The following is an 8,205-nucleotide window of genomic DNA, read 5'->3' as shown; positions in this document are numbered from 1 at the left end:
ACTATCCGGGTCAAGACTCACAAGAACTCATATAGAATAAGGGATCATACTCTCGTTCCACCTCAGATTCATTAGATGAAGAACGACAATACATCATAGAATGGAATCAAACATATATTAAAATAGAAAAAAGTAATCATATTAATCCATAGGAATCAGCAGAGCTCCTAACCTTAACCTAGGAGGTTTAGTTGCTCATAATTTACAGAGAAAACAGAGAAGATCTGTCTAATGTGTATCTCCCTTCCAGGAGGCGTGATTAATTCCTAAGTGATCTTCTCTTTAAATAGTAAAAGCTAGACCTAGAAGATGTTAATTTTAAATTAAAAGTTACAAGGATAAGATAAAATAAGCTAATGAGTGCTAAAATCTACTTTGGGGCTCACTTGGTGAGTGTTTGGGCTGATGCCTGGCGTCCAACTTAGGTTCTGGGTGTTCAACACTGGTCCCTACTCCCTGGCTGGCGTTGAACGCCAGTTTAGACGTTCAACTTGGGAGGTTGGTCCTTCTTGGGCGTTGAACTCTAGATGTGGACGTTCAACGCCCATTCTGGGAGTTATTCTAGAAGAGAAGTATAGACTATTATATATTGTTGGAAAGCTCTAGAAGTTAGGTTTCCAACACCATTAAGAACTTGTCAATTGGACCTCTGTAGCTTAAGATATGCTCATTGGAATGCACGGAGGTCAGGATTTGATAACATCTGCTATGCTTTCTTCGTCTCTGAACCAGAATTCGCCAAATTCGCCAATTTCACCCAAAAATCTCCTAAAATCATAAGAAAAATACAAAAGCTCAAAGTAGCATCCAAATATGAATTTTTACACTAAAACATACTAAATCGTACTAAAACTTAATAAAATCTACTTAAAAACACTATGAAAATGCAATGAAAAAGCGTATAAGATATCCACTTATCAGTCTCGCTTGCTCCAGGTCAGTGATTATGACACCTGGGTAGTAGCAGCAGTAGTGGTTATTCTACTTACTCCAGGTTGAGCTTTTAAACATTCGTCTGGGTAGTAGCTGTAGTAATGGTTATTCCACTGGCTCTGGATTGAGCGGGTAGTAGCAAGGGGGTTGTAGCTCAAGCCCACTTGCTCCGCAATGGGTGTTTCAGTCCATGGTTAGCTACCAAAACATGTTGGATTGGCTATATAACTGACAGATGATATCATCAGTCATAGGACAGGCATGCATCATATGCATATTGCTTGAATTGTTTGTCTGTGCATTAATTGGGAATGCCTAAGTGAATTTACTATGCTAATTATTATACTTGCTACTTGCATTACTTGTACTTTAATTGTATTTGTCTTTGTTTGTTTGTTTGTCTGTGTGGTCTCACCGGAGATGGAAGATTGGAGGAAAGGCGGAGGATTTGAGGATTTTGTTTAAGATTTGACCAAGTTTAGAACCTTAGAGAACTACCCCTGTTTAAGGTTTCTGTTTGTTGAGTTAAGAAATTAACTAAATTAATTAATGATGACAGACATTATTTTATTGGGAAAATTAACTAATTAGTGTTGATTATTTATGATTAAATGTTGCAGGCCAAAACTCATTGTTGCAGCAGCCCAATAGGATAAAAATAAAACCAATGTTAATGGGATGTACAAACAAAGAAAGCCCAAAGAATTCAAACCAAAGAAATCAACGGGCTAAATGAAAAGAACCGATCCAAGCCTGATAGCAAGCAAATCCCTCCAATTTCCTTTTACCAAAAGCAACGTTCACCTTTTTCCCTCCTAGTCAGAAATCTGAGAAGTGAGAAAGAGCTTAGTTCCTAAGCTATTCACCAAAGAAGCAAGAAAGAGAAGGTTTAGCAAAAAAGGTTGAAGTCTAATCACCCACATCAAACTGTATCAAGAGAAGTCAGAAACTAAAGGTGATTTATTTCCTTTTACATGCATCTCATTTTCTTCTCTTCATCTTAAACTCTATGCCACTCCAAATTGAGTTACATGGGAAAGATGATCTCTGTTCAACACTGCTGTGAATTTATGTTCAAAAGTGTGTCTTGGAGACCAAGTAGTGTTTCAATGGCTAAGATCTGGGTTTACCATTGAAAATATTTGTTTTTGCTGTCCTGTGACTTTCGGTAAACAAAGAAGGTCAGAACCAAAGTTCCTAATTTGAGGATTAACTAGAAAAAGGTGATATGGTGAGTTGGTGAAGTACATAGCTCGAGAGTTGACCTAGGAGAGAGTAACTCAGCAACATGCAAGGAGATACAAAAGAAGATTTCTCATCATTCTGAAGGAAAGGAGAGATAACCAGTGTTTGAGGTTTATGTTCTGAGAAGAGTTCTCTGAAGAAGTTCATCGACTTGGACAGTGCTTCCTAGTCAAAGGGGCATTTCGCCAAAATGAGGAACAAAATCAGAGGCAAATAAGTCTGGTTTATCACATAGCTAAGAGGCTGTTGAAGCATCAATCTCCTTCATGTTTTACAAATTGTAATTTTCTTTTTAATGTTTATCTTTCTATAATTTTTTGAGGTAAAAGGCTGAATGAGAGAGTCATTGAAAGAGCCTAAGAGTGAAAAAGGCAGAGAGACACACATGAGTGAAAAGCCTAGAGTTATTTCAGATTTCTTTAGGTTGAGTCTGTGTCTTGTATCTTGTACCTGTGAGGTACCCCTTTCTTAGTTGGGTTAGCACTAAGAGTGAAGAGTTAGGTATTAGCATAACCAAGTCAAGTTAGGTTAGAACTTGAGTGTGACAGGATTGTGTCAATCCTGTAGAATTAGTGTATGTAATACTTTAACTATAGTGGAAATTCCACCACTGTTGTGGTGGAGACTGGACGTAGGTTGCATTGTACAAGGCAACTGAACTAGGATACATGATGGTGTCAACTTCTCTCTTTCCTGCTCTATTCTGTTTTCTGATATTCATGAGACAAAATAAAATTATCTCATAAAGTTTTCGCTGCTGAGCTCAAACAGATTCATATTGCAAGTTTGTTTTAAAAGAGTTATTTAATTAAAGTAAAAGAAGGTCATAGATTCAATCTCTCCTTCTCTAAGCCTTCTACAACCTTCACTGTTCTAGTTCTTTAAGTTTTATAATTTGAGTGTCGGTGTTCTAGGATCGCCTCTGGCTTTCCCGGGGCCTTATTTATTATATATGTGGGCACCTTAACCATATTGAGAACCCGCGGTTCTCATCCCATACAATATTATTGTTTTTCAGATGCAGGTTGAGAATCACTACTCTGTATTCTAGAGACTCTGATGAAGCGAAGAACTCTTGGGACTCAAGGGCGTATTTTGTTTATATTTATATATGTATATAGATTCTCCACCTTATATTTTTATGTTTGTCCCTCTTAAAGGTTGACTCGAAGAAACAGGTTGTCATTTTTCTGCTTTGGGTCATTTTAGGATTCTCATGTATATATGTATATATGTTTATATGCTCTGTCCGGTTTTAACTTTGCGAGCCGGGTCAGGAGCCTTGTAATATGTATCTTGAAACTCTCTTATCTTACTTCGTTACGTTAACACTTACGTGAGTGACGCGCTGTTCTGCTTATGCTTTGTTTTAAACCTTCTTTAAAAAGGCTCCCAGATATAAATCTTTTTCAACTATATTATATATATAATTTTACTTTTAGTGGTCGTAATACTTCACCACCTCTGTTTTATGACTCAAGCATAAGACTCTATAATGAGCGGATAATTTATACGCTTTTTGGCATTGTTTTTAGTATGTTTTTAGTAAGATCTAGTTACTTTTAAGGATGTTTTTATTAGTTTTTATGTTAAATTCACATTTCTGGACTTTACTATGAGTTTGTGTGTTTTTCTGTGATTTCAGGTATTTTCTGGCTGAAATTGAGGGACTTGAGCAAAAATCAGATTCAAAGATTGAAGAAGGACTGCTGATGCTGTTGGATTCTGACCTTCCTGCACTCAAAGTGGATTTTCTGGAGCTACAGAACTCAAAATGGAGCACTTCTAATTGCGTTGGAAAGTAGACATCCAGGGCTTTCCAGCAATATATAATAGTCCATACTTTGGCTAAGTTTAGACGACACAAAAGGGCGTTGAACGCCAGTTCTATGCTGTTGTCTGGAGTTAAACGCCAGAAACACGTCACAAACCAGAGTTGAACGCCAGAAACACGTTACAACCTGGCGTTAAACTCCAAAAGAAGCCTCTGCACGTGGAAAGCTAAAGCTCAGCCCAAGCACACACCAAGTGGGCCCCGGAAGTGGATTTATGCATCAATTACTTACTTCTGTAAACCTTAGTAGCTAGTTTATTATAAATAGAACTTTTTACTATTGTATTAGACATCCTGGATTGTATTTTTTGATCCTGTGATCACGTTTTGGGGGCTGGCCATTCGGCCATGCCTGGACCTTTCACTTATGTATTTTCAACGGTAGAGTTTCTACACTCCATAGATTAAGGTGTGGAGCTCTGCTGTTCCTCATGAATTAATGCAAAGTACTACTATTTTTCTATTCAATTCAACTTATTCCGCTTCTAAGATATTCATTCGCAATTCAACATGAATGTGATGAACGTGACAATCATCATCATTCCCCCACGAATGCGTGCCTGACAACCACTTCCGTTCCACCTTAGATTGGATGATTATCTCTTGGATCTCTTAATCAAAATCTTCGTGGTGTAAGCTAGATTGATGGCAGCATTCATGAGAATCCGAAAAGTCTAAACCTTGTCTGTGGTATTCCGAGTAGGATTCTGGGATTGAATGACTGTGACGAACTTCAAACTCGCGAGTGCTGGGCGTAGTGACAGACGCAAAAGGAGGGTGAATCCTATTCCAGTATGATCGAGAACCTCAGATGATTAGCCGTGCTGTGACAGAGCATTTGGACCATTTTCACAAGAGGATAGGATGCAGCCATTGACCACGGTGATGCCTCCAGATGATTAGCCATGCAGTGACAGCGCATCGGACCATTTTCACAGAGAGGATGAAAAGTAGCCATTGACAATGGTGATGTCCTTACATAAAGCCAGCCATGGAAAGGAGTAGGATTGATTGGATGAAGACAGCAGGAAAGCAGAAGTTCAGAGGAACGAACGCATCTCCATACACTTATCTGAAATTCTCACCAATGATATACATAAGTATTTCTATCTTTATTTTCTGTCTATTTCTTATTTATTTTCGAAAACTCCATAATCAATTATTATCCGCCTGACTGAGATTTACAAGATGATCATAGCTTGCTTCATACCAACAATCTTCGTGGGATCGACCCTTACTCACGTAAGGTTTTATTACTTGGACGACCCAGTGCACTTGCTGGTCAGTTGTATCAAAGTTGTGAATGAAAAACGATTTATTAAGACGTGCGTACAGAGTTTTTCGCGCCGTTGCCTGAGATCACAATTTCGTGCACCAAGTTTTTGGCGCCGTTGCCGGGGATTGTTCGAGTTTGGACAACTGACGGTTCATCATGTTGCTCAGATTAGGTAATTTTCTTCTTATTTTATTTTCAAAAAGTTTTCAAAAAATTTTTTTTTCAAAAATCTTTCAAAAATTTCTCCTTTATTTTCGAAAAAAAAAATAAAAAAAAAAACTCTTTTCAAAAATTTTTTATTATGTTCTTCAGAATTTTTAAGAATGAATTCTAGAGTTTCATGAAGCATGTGAAGCCTGGCTGGCTGTAAAGCCATGTCTATATTCATTTGGATAGGGGCTTCCAACCATCAGCATAGAGGCAAGTTAATTTGATAATTAATGAGCAGTATATCTGAGTTACATTCTAAAGCTTGGCTGGCTAGTAAGCCATGTCTAACCCTCAGATTGGAGCTTTAGGCTAAAGAGCACAAGATTCCTGGAATTCATATTAAAAATTTTGGAATCCTTATTTTTCTTTTTCACAAATAATTTTTGAAAAATCCAAAAAAAATCATAAAATCATAAAAACCAAAAATATTTTGTGTTTCTTGTTTGAGTCTTGAGTCAAATTTTAAGTTTGGTGTCAATTGCATACTCATCTTGCATTTTTCGAAAATTGCATTCATGCATTGCATTCATCATGATCTTCAAGTTGTTCTTGATAAAACCTTCTTGATTGATCTTCATATTATATTGTTTTGTGTTGTATGGTGTTTTTCATATGTATTCTTGAATTCTTAGTGTCTAAGCATTAAGGATTTCTAAGTTTGGTGTCTTGCATGTTTTCTTTGCATAAAAATTTTTTCAAAAATATGTTCTTGATGTTCATCATGATCTTCAAAGTGTTCTTGGTGTTCATCTTGACATTCATAGCATTCTTGCATGCATTCATTGTTTTGATCCATAACTTTCATGCATTGCATCATTTTCATGTTTTTCTCTCTCATCATTAAAAATTCAAAAATAAAAAAATATCTTCTCCTTTTTCTTTTCATAAATTCGAAAATTTGAGTTGACTTTTTCAAAACTTTTTAAAATTTAGTTGTTTCTTATGAGTCAAATCAAATTTTCAATTTAAAAATCTTATCTTTTTCAAAATCTTTTTTAAAAATCAAATCTATTTCATTTTTCTTAGTTATTTTTGAAAATTTTAAAAATATTTTTCAAAAATATTTTTCTTATCTTCATCTCCTAATTTTCGAAAATAACATCATCAATTAATGTTTTGATTCAAAAATTTCAAGTTTGTTACTTACTTGTTAAGAAAGATTCAAGCTTTAAGTTCTAGAATCATATCTTGTGATTTCTTGTGAATCAAGTCATTAATTGTGATTTTAAAAATCAAATCTTTTTCAAAACTAATTTCAATCATATCTTTTCAAAAATATCGTTTTATCTTATCTTTTTTTTTAAATCATATCTTTTTCAAAAATTTGATTTTAAAATATCTTTTCTAACTTCTTATCTTCTTATCTTCTTATCTTTTCAAAATTGATTTTCAAATTTGTTTCAACTAACTAACTAACTTTTTGTTTGTTTCTTATCTTTTTCAAAACTACCTAACTAACCCTCTCTCTCTAATTTTCGAAAATATCTCCCTCTTTTTCAAAAATTCTTTTTAATTAACTAATTGTTTCAAAATTCAATTTTAATTTATTTCATCTTTTAATTTTCGAAAATCACTAACCATTTTTCAAAAATCATTTTCAAAAATTCTCTTTCTCTCTCATCTCCTTCTATTTATTTATTCATCTACTAACACTTCTCTTCATCTCACATCTCTGCTCTCCTCACCTTTGTGTTTCTTTCCTTACATTACATTCTTTTCTTCTTCTTTTCTTCTACTCACACAGGGACCTCTATACTGTGGTAAAAAGGATCCCTATTATTATTTTTCTGTTCCCTCTTTTTTATATGAGCAGGAGCAAGGACAAGAATATTCTTGTTGAAGCAGATCCAGAAGCTGAAAGGACTCTGAAGAGGAAACTAAGAGAAGCTAAATTACAACAATCCAGCAAGCACCTTTCAGAAATTTTCGAACAAGAAAAGGAGATGGCAGCCGAAAATAATAATAATGCAAGGAGGATGCTTGGTGACTTTACTGCACCTAATTCCAATTTACATGGAAGAAGCATCTCCATCCCTACCATTGGAGCAAACAATTTTGAGCTGAAACCTTAATTAGTTTCTCTGATGCAGCAGAACTGCAAGTTTCATGGACTTCCATCTGAAGATCCTTTTCAGTTCTTAACTGAATTTTTGCAGATCTGTGATACTGTTAAGACTAATGGAGTAGATCCTGAAGTCTACAGGCTCATGCTTTTCCCTTTTGCTGTAAGAGACAGAGCTAGAGTGTGGTTGGACTCTCAACCCAAAGATAGCCTGAACTCTTGGGATAAGCTGGTCACGGCTTTCTTAGCCAAGTTCTTTCCTCCTCAAAAGCTGAGCAAGCTTAGAATGGATGTTCAAACCTTCAGACAGAAAGAAGGTGAATCCCTCTATGAAGCTTGGGAGAGATACAAGCAACTGACCAAAAAATGTCCTTCTGACATGCTTTCAGAATGGACCATCCTGGATATATTCTATGATGGTTTATCTGAGCTATCAAAGATGTCATTGGATACTTCTGCAGGTGGATCCATTCACCTAAAGAAAATGCCTGCAGAAGCTCAAGAACTCATTGACATGGTTGCTAATAACCAGTTCATGTACACTTCTGAGAGGAATCCTGTGAGTAATGGGACGCCTCAGAAGAAGGGAGTTCTTGAAATTGATACTCTGAATGCCATATTGGCTCAGAATAAAATATTGACTCA

General features: G+C 35.7%; 1 non-coding gene across 1 annotated transcript; it reads right to left on the bottom strand.

The window, feature by feature from the left end:
- Positions 1–7,837: 7,837 nt before the first annotated feature.
- Positions 7,838–7,945, bottom strand: LOC148570739 (small nucleolar RNA R71). The gene has a single exon (XR_015880357.1). It is a non-coding gene; the product is annotated as a small nucleolar RNA R71 (small nucleolar RNA).
- Between the last annotated feature and the right edge of the window lie 260 nt (positions 7,946–8,205).

This window comes from Arachis ipaensis, chromosome B3 (genome assembly GCF_059453495.1).
Source record: "Arachis ipaensis isolate K30076 ecotype BB chromosome B3, ASM5945349v1, whole genome shotgun sequence".
In the NCBI taxonomy this organism is placed as follows: Eukaryota; Viridiplantae; Streptophyta; class Magnoliopsida; order Fabales; family Fabaceae; genus Arachis; species Arachis ipaensis.
This window is presented reverse-complemented; position numbering and strand designations above follow the sequence as displayed.